General features: G+C 42.9%; 1 protein-coding gene across 1 annotated transcript in view; it reads left to right on the top strand.

Annotated features, from left to right (window-relative positions):
* Nucleotides 1-14,848, top strand: part of LOC136576113 (antigen WC1.1-like) — a 103,366-nt gene that overhangs the window by 44,601 nt on the left and 43,917 nt on the right. The window lies entirely within an intron of this gene.

Raw genomic sequence — 14,848 nt, 5'->3', positions numbered from 1 at the left:
TTAGAGTAGCTGTTGCCTATAATTCTCAAACTGGTTTTCAGTCTCATTAAAGTAGTGAGGTTGTCCTTTTCAGGGTGGGTGCTCTCCTTGAGGGATCAGTCCAGTTTGGTTAATTCTAGTTATATTTTATACCTTACTCTCTTCGGTTCAGTTATCCTCTTTTTGTTCAAATCCATATTATTGTTCACTGATTTAACCCTATGTTGGTATCTGTAACTCATCGCCTCAAGTTGTGCATATGCCTCGAACGAGATGTGACGGTTATTTTTAAGGAAGACATCCAGGCCCCTGTTGTACTTGTTCAACACATCAACTATCGCAACATTATTTGGCATAAAGCTCCATAGTCTCCCTGCTCTTATAGGAAAGAAGCTCTTTCTATGACAGCAGTGAAACCTTTTATTCTCCAGATGTAGCAGATGCCCCCTTGTATCGTAATTGGTCTACAGTAGGTATAAAAAGATCACTAGATTTATTTTTTTCTCATTTCATATATTTGTACATACAGTAATTAAATTGAACCAAGGCCACCAATATTCGGCAATTAGCAAACAAGAAAAATGCTAGCTCCATAAAAAGGATTCTTCTTTATTTCATACATAGAAAGATGTGCCATGCAAGGCTATGTCCATGCTAAGACATGTTTTGGAAGCAACTGCCTCCCTGATCACAGCTTCCTGAACATTAGAATACCCCTCCTTCAAAACAATGCATGGACCAATCAAGTGTTACGTCTTAATTACAACTGTGCAAACAGACAATTCCACAATGAAATGGAATACATATCACATAGATATGGAACAGCATAATCTATATATATAAAATTGAATGTATGTCTGTCTGTCTGCGTGCGTGCGTGTCTGTTTGTCCTTTATGCGCTACTACACCATTCATCCGATCGCCATGAAACTTTGGGAAGTTGTTGAGTACACTCCTGGGAAGATTATAGGCATAGTACTACTATCCTACGATAAATGGCGCGCGAGCGTGCGAGCGTCGTCGGCAGTTACGCCCCCCCCCCACGTAGATCGTTCGATTTCCATTACTGCCACTAATTCGCTCACTTCCCAATGTCGTAGAAACATGAAATTTGGCACGAGTATTGATTATGTCATAAATAGGAAAAGCTAATGGGTCCCAACTCGATTATTCAATTCTAAGCGCCAAAGAATTAGCGTCCAAATTTTACGTACGGAATCTAATTTTCTCGCTTCCCAATGTCATAGAAACTTGAAATTTGGCACAAGCACTGATTATGTCAAAAATAGGAAAAGCTAATGGGTCCCAACTTGATTATTCAATTGTCAGCGCCAAAGAATTAGCGTCCAAATTTTACGTACGGAATCTAATTTTCTCGCTTCCCAATGTCATAGAAATGTGAAATTTGGCACGGGCATTGATTATGTCATAAATAGGAAACGCTAATCGGTCCCAACTCGATTATTCAATTCTATGCGCCAAAGAATTAGCGTCCAAATTTTACGTACGTAATCTAATTTTCTCGCTTCCCAATGTCATAGAAACTTAAAATTTGGCACGAGCATTGATTATGTCATAAATAGGAAAAGCTAATGGGTCCCAACTCGATTATTCAATTCTATGCGCAAAAGAATTTGCGTCCAAATTTTACGTACGGAATCTAATTTTCTCGCTTCCCAATGTCATAGAAACTCGAAATTTGGCACGGGCATTGAATATGTCATAAATAGGAAAAGCTAATCGGTCCCAACTCGATTATTCAATTCTATGTGCAAAATAATTAGCGTCCAAATTTTACATACAGACTCGAATTCTCTCGCTTCCCAATGTCATAGAAACTTGAAATTTGGCACAAGCATTGATTATATCAAAAATAGGAAAAGCTAATGGGTCCCAACTCGATTATTCAATTGTAAGCGCCAAAGAATTAGCGTCCAAATTTTACGTACGGAATCTAATTTTCTCGCTTCCCAATGTCATAGAAACTTGAAATTTGGCACGAGCATTGATTATGTCATAAATAGAAAAGGTAATGGGTCCCAACTCAATTATTCAATTCTAAGCGCCAAAGAATTAGCGTCCAAATTTTACATACGGAATCTAATTTTCTCGCTTCCCAATGTCATAGAAACGTGAAATTTGGCACGGGCATTGATTATGTCATAAATAGGAAACGCTAATCGGTCCCAACTCGATTATTTAATTCTATGCGCCAAAGAATTAGCGTCCAAATTTTACATACGGAATCTAATTTTCTCGCTTCCCAATGTAATAGAAACTTGAAATTTGGCACGAGCATTGATTATGTCATAAATAGGAAACGCTAATGGGTCCCAACTCGATTATTCAATTCTATGCGCCAAAGAATTAGCGTCCAAATTTTACATACGGAATGTAATTTTCTCACTTTCCGGTGTTATAGAAACGTAAAATTTGGCACGAGCATTGATTATGTCATAAATAGGAAACGCTAATGGGTCCCAACTCGATTATTCAATTCTATGCGCAAAAGAATTAGCATCCAAATTTTGCGTACGGAATGTAATTTTCTCACATAGAAACATGAAATTTGGCACGAGCATTGATTATGTCATAAATAGGAAACGCTAATGGTTCCCAACTCGATTATTCAATCCTATGCGCCAAAGAATTAGCGTCCAAATTTTACGTACGTAATCTAATTTTCTCGCTTCCCAATGTCATAGAAACTTAAAATTTGGCACGAGCATTGATTATGTCATAAATAGGAAAAGCTAATGGGTCCCAACTCGATTATTCAATTCTATGCGCCAAAGAATTAGCGTCCAAATTTTACGAACGGAATCTAATTTTCTCGCTTCCCAATGTCATAGAAACTCGAAATTTGGCACGAGCATTGATTATGTCATAAATAGGAAAAGCTAATCGGTCCCAACTCGATTATTCAATTCTATGCGCAAAATAATTAGCGTCCAAATTTTACATACAGAATCGAATTCTCTCGCTTCCCAATGTCATAGAAACTTGAAATTTGGCAAAAGCATTGATTATGTCAAAAATAGGAAAAACTAATGGGTCCCAACTCGATTATTCAATTGTAAGCGCCAAAGAATTAGCGTCCAAATTTTACGTACGGAATCTAATTTTCTCGCTTCCCAATGTCATAGAAACTTGAAATTTGGCACGAGCATTGATTATGTCATAAATAGGAAAAGGTAATGGGTCCCAACTCGATTATTCAATTCTAAGCGCCAAAGAATTAGCGTCCAAATTTTACGTACGGAATCTAATTTTCTCGCTTCCCAATGTCATAGAAACGTGAAATTTGGCACGGGCATTGATTATGTCATAAATAGGAAACACTAATCGGTCCCAACTCGATTATTTAATTCTATGCGCCAAAGAATTAGCGTCCAAATTTTTCATACGGAATCTAATTTTCTCGCTTCCCAATGTAATAGAAACTTGAAATTTGGCACGAGCATTGATTGTCATAAATAGGAAAAGCTAATGGGTCCCAACTCGATTATTCAATTCTATGCACAAAAGAGTTAGCGTCCAAATTTTGCGTACGGAATGTAATTTTCTCACATAGAAACTTGAAATTTGGCACGGGCATTGAATATGTCACAAATAGGAAACGCTAATGGGTCCCAACTCGTTTATTCAATTCTATGCGCAAAAGAATTTGCGTCCAAATTTTACGTACGGAATCTAATTTTCTCGCTTCCCAATGTCATAGAAACTCAAAATTTGGCACAAGCATTGAATATGTCATAAATAGGAAAAACAAATCAGTCTCAACTCGATTATTCAATTCTATGCGCAAAAGAATTAGCGTCCAAATTTTACGTACGGAATTGAATTCTCTCGCTTCCCAATATAATAGAAACTCGAAATTTGGCACGCTCATTGATTATGTCATAAATAGGAAAAGTTAATGGGTCCCAACTCGATTATTCAATTCTAGGCGCAAAAGAATTGGCGTCCAAATTTTACGTACGGAATCTAATTTTCTCGCTTCCCGATGTAATAGAAACTTGAAATTTGGCACGAGCATTGATTATGTCGTAAATAGGAACAGTTAATGGGAAGTTGTTGAGTACACTCCTGGGAAGATTACTGGCATAGTACATCTATCCTACGATAGGTGGCGCATGCGCGTGCGAGCATCGTCGACAGTTATGCCCCCCCAGACAAAGAACGTTTGATTTCCATCTCAAGCACAAAAGCAAAAGGCATTACGAGCAACGGGATGCGTGTTCAACTACAAAATGATGCATCCGCCGAACGTATCTGCAAGACAATTCCTGGATATTGAGAATGCTGAGGTAAAATAAAAGCTGTTCTGTGATTGGTTGCTATACATTATACCGCTGAGGTAAAATGAATGCTGCGCTGTGATTCGTTGCTATTTTTTATATTGCTGAGGCAGAATAAAAGTTGCGCTGTGATTGGTTGTTATTTCTCTTACTGCTGACATAACATGAAAGCTGCACTGTGATTGGTTGTTATATTTTATACTGCTAAGGTAACATATAAGCTGCGCTGTGATTGGGTGTTATATATTATAAAGCTGAGGTAACATGAAAGCTGCGCTGTGATTGGTTGTTATATATTATACTGAGGTAACATGAAAGCTGTGCTGTGATTGGTTGTTATATATTATACTGCTGAGGTAACATGAAAGCTGCGCTGTGATTGGTTGTTATATATTATACCACTGAGGTAACCTAAAAAAGCTGCGCTGTGATTGGTTGTTATCTAGATATATAAAAACAAATGTATGTCTGTCTTCGCAGCAACGCGCGACGGGTAAGCTAGTCTATATATATAAAAATGAATGTATGCGTGTCTGTCTGTGTGTGTGTGTGTTTGTCCTTTATGCGCTACTACACCATTCATCCAATCGCCATGAAACTTTGGGAAGTTGTTGAGTACACTCCTGGGAAGATTATAGGCATAGTACAACTATCCTGCGATAAATGGCGCGCGTGCGAGCGTCGTCGACAGTTACGCCCCCCCCCCCCACGCAGATCGTTTGATTTCCATCACTGCCACTAATTCTCTCACTTCCCGCTGTCGTAGAAACATGAAATTTGGCACGAGCATTGATTATGTCATAAATAGGAAAAGCTAATGGGTCCCAACTCAATTATTCAATTCTAAGCGCCAAAGAATTAGCGTCCAAATTTTTTCTCGCTTCCCAATGTCATAGAAACGTGAAATTTGGCACAGGCATTGAATATGTCATAAATAGGAAACGCTAATCGGTCCCAACTCGATTATTCAATTCAATGCGCCAAAGAATTAGCGTCCAAATTTTACGTACGGAATCGAATTCTCTCGATTCCCAATGTAATAGAAACGTGAAATATGGCAGGAGCATTGATTATGTCATAAATAGGAAAAGCTAATGGGTCCCAACTCGATTATTCAATTCTATGCGCAAAAGAATTAGCGTCCAAATTTTGCGTACGGAACGTAATTTTCTCACATAGAAACTTGAAATTTGGCACGGGCATTGAATATGTCACAAGTAGGAAACGCTAATGGGTCCCAACTCGATTATTTAATTCTATGCGCAAAAGAATTAGCGTCCACATTTTATGTACGGAATTGAATACTCTCGCTTCCAATGTAATAGAAACTCGAAATTTGACACGAGCATTGAATATGTCATAAATAGGAAAAGTTAATGGGTCCCAACTCGATTATTCAATTCTAGGCGCAAAAGAATTGGCGTCCAAATTTTACGTACGGAATCTAAATTTCTCGCTTCCCAATGTCATAGAAACTTGAAATTTGGCACGAGCATTGATTATGTCATAAATAGGAAAAGTTAATGGGAAGTTGTTGAGTACACTCCTGGGAAGATTACTGGCATAGTACGTCTATCCTACGATAGGTGGCGCACGCGCGTGCGAGCGTCGCCGACACTTATGCCCCCCCCAGACAAAGATCGTTTGATTTCCATCTCAAGCACAAAAGCAAAAGGCATTACGAGCAACGGGATGCGTGTTCAACTACAAAATAATGCATCCGCCGAACGTATCACAAGACAATTCCTGGAATTTCTAGATTCATACCATTTGGCTGCCATGTATCTAGTTTTATTATCCAATCGGCTTCACCTATTCTGTGAATTCAGAATTCTAATCATTTAGTTCAATAATGTTAATAACTGTCAGGGGCATAGGTAGAAAATGTTTGGCTCCAAAGACAATTTTCAAGGTCCTGTAGATACATATTTTGCTTAATTACAAAGAAAAATAGAACCATGTATTATCAGAGTGCAAAAATGCTCTCCTCTAGTCTGCTCCTCACTTAATCATCTCGAGGATTTCTCCTGTGCATCACCGATACTTTGGTACTCGCTACCCCAGCACATCAGACTCTGTACAACCATGGAAAACATCAAAAAGGACCTCAAAACCTATCTTTTCAGAAAAACCTACATTCTATAGTATCCCTGCAGCCACCAATACATGAGCATCTTCTACCAGCATTCCTTTTAGACTGTAAACCCAGGGTCCTCTCTCTGTAGGAATTTATTAGTCATTTAGTTTTAAAATAACTATATACCTGTGTGTGTATGTATGTATGCTGCTGCAGGTATGGAGAGTCAGGTCGCTTCTCCATTTAGCCACACTAGATATTTGAGATTACAGTGCCCAATTACTTACTAAGAAGCTGCACTCGAGCAGTGAGGGGTGAGATAATGGGAGTAGTAGTTGCGGCTCCTGTCACTGCGGCTGCTGTGCTTCTCACTACCACTATATATTTTTTAATTTGTTTTCCTTGTGCCGTCGCTATGTGATGACATGTATGCCCAACCTATCTGCAATGTCAATTGCGGATGGGCCGCGGGTCGGACAGCTTTCATTGACTTCAATGGAAGCCACTCGTGCAGAATCCGCACTAAAATAGAACATGGTGCGATTTTATTTCCACTCACGGAAATCGCAATTGCTGCCCACTCATGTGAGCAGGCATGTGAATGTTCTGTTATTTCGATGTATGCAGAATACCGCAAATCATCTGCGTGGGTGACGATCGCGGATTCCGCAATTCAAATCCGGTAGTCTGCCACCGTCCGAACACAACTATCATGACTTGTATTATATCATTATTGGATTATACAAGACCTTAGAATATGACTATGATGACACTGGGTTATTTTATAAGAATAATGATGTATCAGCAACTGGAGCTAAGAGAAACGGGGAAAATTTACTGATATGTATTATTATTAGAGATGAGCGAGCATACTCGTCCGAGCTTGATGCTCGTTCGAGTATTAGGGTGCTCGAGATGCTCGTTACTCGAGACGAGCACCACGCGGTACTCGTCTCGATTAAACGAGCACTGACCATTGAATTCAATGGAGCCGGCAATACAGCCGGCTCTATTGAAAGCAATGGTCTGCCACCGATTGCGGGATGAATTGTTGGGAAGGGCTTAAATATATAAGCCCTTCCCTGCAATTCATCCAGAAATGTGTAAAAATAAAAAAATATATATATACTCACCTGGTTCCGGCAGACGGAGTTCAGCGTGGCAGGCTGCAGTTCTCCTGAACTGCTCTGAACAGCTGTGAGTAGTATTCAGCAGCCGGGGATTTAAAATCCCCGCCTGCTGAATGAGATGCCTCTGATTGGTCACAGCCTGACCAATCAGAGGCAACCCTCACTCACACCCATTCATGAATTCAGGCCTGAAAAATTGGTTTGCTGTGAGTATAGGCAAAGACCAGAAAAATGTGTTTGCTATGAGTTAGGACGAAGCCTGGAAAAATTGGTTTGCTTTGAGTATAGGTGAAACGCAGAAAAATGTGTGTACCAAGAGTACAGGTGTACCCCTGAAAAATTGGTTTACCCATGTAGCATGGATAAATACAGAAACATTTTTTAAAGATAAAGCTCGCAGTTACTAGTTGCTTAATTTGCTAACACAGCCTGGAAGAAGCCCTCTGAAAAAATTAGTTTTAACAGAGCCTTTTGGCCTGCAGAACAATTGGCAGTTCAGCGTGATGACATGCTGTTTTAGGAGGAGGAGTAAGATCTGAGAGGGATAAACCAAGCTACTTCTCCCATTTTTGGGGTGATAGAGGATGCATGGTTCTCCTGTTCCAGCTGAAAGAATCTTTATGTTCCGCTGCTTTACACCTGTGGAGAAGAGAAGTCTGGGGAAATCCAGCCTTTGTTAATCTTAATGAGTGTAAGCCTGCGGGCGCAGTCAGTAGACAGGCGTGTACGCTAATCCGTGATGATCACCCCAGCAGCACTAAACACCCTCCCTGATAACACGCTAGCGGCAGGCCAGGCCAGCACCTCCAGGTTGTACAGCGCAAGTTCATGCCACGTGTCCAGCTTTGACACCCAATAGTTGTATGGAGCAAAGGGATCACGGAGGACCGTGGTATGATCGGCTATGTACTCCCTCACCATCTTTTTACAGTGCTCTCTCCGACTTAGCCTTGACTGGGGAGTGGTGACACAGTCTGGCTGGGGAGCCATAAAACTGGCAAAGGCCATGGAGAGTGTTCCCCCTGCCTGCGCTGGCTGATCCCCACGCTTCCCCTGCTAGTTGGCCCTCTGAACTACGTCTTCTACTGCTAGCGCTGTCAGATGGGAACTTTAGCATCATTTTTTCCACCAGGGCCCTGTGGTTTTGCATCACTCTCATACTCCTTTCCTCTTCGGGAATGAGAATGCAAAGGTTCTCCTTATGCCGTGGGTCAAGAAGGGTGTACACCCAGTAATCCATGTTGGCCAGAATGTGTCTTATGCGAGGGTCATGGGAAAGGCAGCCTAACATGAAGTCAGCCATGTGTGCCAGAGTCCAAGTATGCAACACATCGCTGTCCTCACTCGGAAGATGACTTTCATGTTCCTCCTCCACCTCATCAGCCCATACATGCTGAACAGATGAGAGGGAAGCAGCATGAGTACCCTCTGCAGTGTGAGCAGCAGTCTCTTCCCACACCTCCTCTTCCTCCGCTCCTCCCCCTCCTCCTCCTCCAAAATGTGCTGAGATACAGAAGTGAGGGTGGTCTGGCTATCAAGTGACATACTGCCATTCCCCATCTCCTGTTCTAACCGCAAAGCGTCGGCCTTTATGCTTATCAGCAAACTTCTCAGCAGGCAAAGCAGCAAGATCGTTACGCTGATAATGGCCACATCGCTGATCACCATTTGGGTAGACTCCTCAATGTTTCTGAGGACCTGACAGATGTCTGCCATCCATGCCCACTCCTCTGTGAAGAACTGGGGTGACTGACTACCACTCCGACGGCCATGTTGCAGCTGGTATTCTATAATGTTTTTTACACTGCTCGTAAAGCCTAGCCAACGTGCAGTGTAGAATTCCACCACGTGGGCACGTCGCACAGCAGACGGTGCTCTGGCAGCTGGAAGCAAGGCTGCAGTGTTCTGAGGGTGGCAGCATCCGTGTTGGACTTGCGGAAATGTGTGCACACGCGGCGCACCTTGCCGAGCAGGTCACACAAGTGGGGGTCGTTTTTAAGAAAACGCTGAACCACCAGATTGAAGACATGGGCCAGGTATGGCACATGTGTGAGGCTGCGAAGCTGCAGAGCTACCACCAGGTTACGCCCATTGTCACACATGACCATGCCTGGTTGAAGGTTCAGCGGCAAAAGCCAGAGATCGGTTTGCTCTGTCAAACCCTGTAACAGCTCTTGGCCAGTGTGCTATTAGTCACATAAGCTGAGTAGTTTCAGCACGGCCTGCTGATGATTTCCGACTGCATTGCTTCTGCGCCTCGCGCTACTGACTACTGGAGACATGCAAACACTTCTTAATTGAGAGGTGGAGGTAGCAGAGGAGGAGGAAGGGGGTTTTGGAAAAGGTGGCATAATACGCTGGAGAAACCATCAACGTGGTAGGACCGGCTATCCTCGGTGTGGGAAGCACGTGAACGGTCCCAGGTTCTGACTCGGTCCCAGCCTCCCCCAAGTTCATCCTATGTGCTGTCAGGGAAATGTAGTGTCCCTGCCCACCAGCACTTGTCCATGTGTCCGACGTTAAGTGGACCTTCCCAGTAACCACATTGGAGGATGGTGTACGTGAGGGTGTGGGTGCAGGCCAGGAAGCGCTCGTGCCTACGTCCTGGGAGGGTGATTGGATCTGTGTGGTGGGTTGTGACACAGGGGAAGAGGCAGTGGTGTGACCCGGGGGTGGTAAATGGCCTTCGTTCTACCTCGTGGGGTGCTTGGCCATCATATGCCTGCGCATGCTGGTGGTGGTGAGGCTGGTAGTGGTGGCTCCCCGGCTTATCTTGGTGCGGCACAGGTTGCACACCACTGTTCGTCAGTCATCCGTGCTCTTACTAAAAAACCTCCAGACCCTTGAACACCTAGCCCTCTGCACGGAGGCTTGATGCGAGGGGGTGCTGTGGGGAAAAGTTAGGGGATTATTTGCCCTGGCCCTGCCTCTCCTCCTGGCCACCCCACTGCCTCTTCCAATCTGTTCTGCTGTTGCACTTGCCTTCCCCTCTGAAGCCCAGTCTTCAGTTGGCTTACCAACCTAGGTAGAATCAGTCACCTCATCGTCCAGCAGCTCTTCCTCTGAATCCTCTGTCCGCTCCTCCCTCAGACCTCCTGCCCTAACAAACTCCTTAGGTTGGTGAGGAAACGTTTTTTCCGACTCAGGGCAGGGACCCAAGAACAGTTCCTGGGAGTCTGCCTGTTCAAAATCTCTCCTTTTCCTGGAGTGACCAGGCTGGGAGGAAGGAGGAACAGCCTGAGGATTCAGAGGTACAGTCCCTAGGCCGGTAGAACTGGATTGTGTGGAAGACTGGGTGTTGGATAAATTGCTGGACGCGTTATCCGCCATCCACGACAGGACCTCATTGCACTGTTGTGCTTGTAATAAAGGTCTACCATGCGGACCTGCAAAATGTGAGATGAAGCTGGGGAGCGGAGAGACGCGGCGCTCTACTAATCCCTCAGCAGCCGCCTCTGATTCACTCCGCCCAGAACCTCGGTCTCTGCCCACACCGTCACTTGGACACCCCCGTCCACATCCACGTCCTTGACACTTACCCCTACTCTTCATCATGTCTGATAAAAGATAGAGTAGGGCCCAAATAAATTAACCCACTGTATAGCGCTGAGAACTAGGGCTAATTCACTGCACACAGAGACTTGAAAATACCAGAGGTTCTATGCTGTGACAGAAAAAATTTAACCGCTGACTTGCGCTTATACCTATGGATAATTTATCGTTCACAGAGACTTGTAGATAAGAGAGTCTGTATGGAGTGGCATAAAAAAATTAACCCACTGTATAGTGCTGAGAACTAGGGCTAATTCACCGCACACAGAGAATGGTAGATGTGAGATACTCTGCACTGGCCCACAGAAAATTAACCCACTGTTTAGCGATGGGAACTACCTACGACAAATTCACCTTACACAGCGAATGGGAGATGTAGTCAAAAAAGTACAGTTACCAGCAGCATTACTGCAATCCAAACCTTGTGGCAGGACTTAAATCATGCACCAGCTGTCCAGGAAGCTGAACACCTTCCAAATATAGGATCCAATAATGCGTAAAGACGGCAGCATTCAGGTTGTCGGTGTAAAAGCGTCTTTTTATTTCCCCATGACATATAGTAGACAGCAACGTTTCACCCTTGACGGTCTTTTTTGAATGGGAGATGTGAAATGCTCTGAACAGGCCTAGAAATAATTAGCCCACTGTTTAGCGAAGTAAACTACGGCTAATTCACCACACACAGAGAATGGTAGATGTGAGATGCTCTGCACAGGGGCACAAATAATTAACCCGGTGGATAGTGCTGATAACTGCGGCTACTTCACCCCACACAGAGAATGGTAGATGTGAGATACTCTGCACAGGGGCAGAAAAAATTAACCCGGTTGATAGTGCTGATAACTGCAGCTACTTCACCCCACACAGCGAATGGGAGATGTGAGATACTCTGCACAGCCCCAGAAAAAAATAACCCACTGTTTAGCCATAAGAATTACGGCTAATTTACCGCACATAGCGAATGGGAGATGTGAGATACTCTGCACAGAAAAAAATAACCCACTGTTTAGTGATGAGAATTACGGCTAATTTACCGCACATAGCGAATGGGAGATGTGAGATGCTCTGCACTGGCCCAGCCAAAAATTAACCGACTGTTTAGCGATGAAAACTACGGCTATTTCACTGCACACAGGAAATGGCAGATGTGAGATGCTCTGAACAGGCCTAGATGCTTGAAGGAAAAAAAATGGGGTACTACTGCTCCCAGCCAGCCAAAAAAGTAATGCACACAATGAGGAGTACCCCTATTAAGGAGTGTTGGGTTCTTGAAGACAGGATGCCTACTCTAACACTTTCCCTATCTCAGCAGCAGCTCTTTCCCTAACCTCTGCCAGCATGCGTCTGAGGCGAGTCGCGGGCGGCACCAGTTTAAGTACTCGGCGGTCACCTGATCCCGCCAGCCACTCACTGCTGTAGACGTGCAGAGGGCTGGCACGTCACAGCAGGAAGTGGTAATGCCTTCCCTGCATGTTTAGTGGCTAAAAAATGGTGCTAAATATTCGGGGAGGGGAAATGAAATTTACTTGAGTACCGCGTGATGCTCGACTTGAGTAGTGAGCATGTTGAGTAGCCTACTACTCGATTGAGCATCAAGCCTGAACGAGTGTGCCCACTCATCTCTAGTTGTAAGCCTGCATGATACACTACACATACTATATGGTGTGACACACTTTGTATGATATATCTGTGTGCATATATTGTGCTACCCCCCTCAGTATCAGCATATATATGCAGCTATTGGAGTTGTGTGCAAAAACCGCGAGCATGTGAAGCATTAGATTCCAATGCATTCATTCACATGAACGATTCGCACGCATAAAAAAAACCTGGCGGTATCAAAAATAAAACACCAGCAACCGTTGTCAGTCACCGATTTTATATTGTCCATGAAAAAATAGGTCTTGCCCTATCTTTTGCCGAGATATGCTGGGGGCTCTCATAGATTTCAGGAGCTGAAAATAATGGGAGGGGGAGGGAGTTTAGCTGCATCCAACACTGGGAAAAGAAGACAGCTCTCTCTATTTAAGCATTAGAAGTCATTCTGAGTATTTCTGCCAGCTGAGGGATTTCCGGGCAGCTGCTTATTTCACCAAGACACTTCAGTCGCCCGTTAGAATGGACAAGAAAATATTAATTAAGATCAAGACTCGATTGCGGCTTTTCTTCATTGACATGATTTTATGACGCATGCGGGTGACCATAAAAAAATGCATACGCTCGTGTGAGTGAGCCATAAGGGCTTTTACCCACTAGTGTTTTTTAACGCTGTGATATCGCTGCATTTTTTTCAATGGGACTTTCTAATATTACGTTTGTGCTTTTGCGATTTTTGTGCAATGCAATTTTAACATTAGAAAGTCCCATTGAATATTGCAGCGTTAGAAAAATGCTGGTGGGTAAAAGCCCTAAGGAAGGTGCGAGAGCGGTTGTTTATCAGTACTTTGCACTTGTGCAATGTTCCTCTATTTAGCATTTTGGCTAGCTGTATGTTGAGGGATGTGGTGCTTTCTTCTCAGTTTGGGTTTGTGTTTTGGGTCTTTGGTGTTTTTTTGTAGGTTTGTCTTTTTTATGAATTTTCCAATACACTTCCCAATAAGAAAAGTAACTCACATGTGTAAATAAAAAATCCTAAAAAGGTGTGTAAAAACACATGAAATTCATGTTGTGCTTTAATAGACTCACAGGAGCTACAAAAACACTTTGTTCGAAGGAAGCCTTATGGAGAAAGAAAGTAAAATAAAAAACACGAACTTCCTAAGCCATTTCGTCAGCATTTCCTAGACTGTTCTCTCCATGTGGATCTAGAAGTATTCTGGACTTATTTCCATATCCATCAGATGGTTCCCTAATTATAATAAATGTTATATACGTCGTACCTACTCATTTCCTACACATATGCTTCTAGCATTTATCAATCACCATAATATACAGATGGGATCTAATACTGAATAGGAATCATTCTGGGAAGTTAAGGTTCATTCTAAAGATGTCTCTGAATTGGGTGAAAAACACTTCCAGCAAAGTTTGGTTGAATTGGCCAGATATAGGAGCTCTCCTAAGAATTCCTTCACACTATTTATTTGTAAAGCTTATTTTACCCACAAAAAATGCATGCAAAAAAACTGCATTTTTTTCCCGCATATGGAGTTTCTCCAATACACACATCTATTACGTGCATTTTTTCCTGTCCTATATAGAAGTCGACGCAAAAACACCAAGAAAAAGAGCCAAACCTACTGCATGCTGCAAATGTAAAAAAATGAAAGAATATTTAAGAACAGAGTTCAGGGTAAAAGTCCAAATCAGTTAAACTAAATGATAAAGAAGCAGATGGGGGATTGGTAAGTGAACTGCAAGTCAAGAAAACGTCCCAAAGGTCCAGTTAAGGTCTTGGGGTCTCATGTACCAGGTACATTCACGAAGAGTAGAGAGTCGCCAGGGAAGAAATGTAGTCCAGGCGAGAAACAGTACAAATCAAACAATGTATCCCGCTCATAGGAACCAATGTGAAAAAAACTAAATATACTTTTTGATTTGAAAATAATGGAAAACGCACCTTCATATTACTTCCTGTTTGGACTGCAATTATGAGTAAAACTATTAAGTAAAAGCAAGTTTAGTAGTGACTAGAGATGAGCGAACGTGTTCGTCCGAACTTGATATTCGTGCGGATATTAGAGTGTTCGGGATGTTCGTTATTCGTAACGAACACCATGTGGTGTTCGGGTTACTTTCACTTCCTTCCCTGAGACGTTAGCGCGCTTTTCTGGCCAATTGAAAGACAGGGAAGGCATTACAACTTCCCC

Source organism: Eleutherodactylus coqui, chromosome 8 (genome assembly GCF_035609145.1).
Source record: "Eleutherodactylus coqui strain aEleCoq1 chromosome 8, aEleCoq1.hap1, whole genome shotgun sequence".
NCBI lineage: Eukaryota > Metazoa > Chordata > Amphibia > Anura > Eleutherodactylidae > Eleutherodactylus > Eleutherodactylus coqui.
The sequence above is the reverse complement of the archived record's forward strand: the minus strand, read 5'-3'. Positions and strand labels throughout refer to the sequence as shown.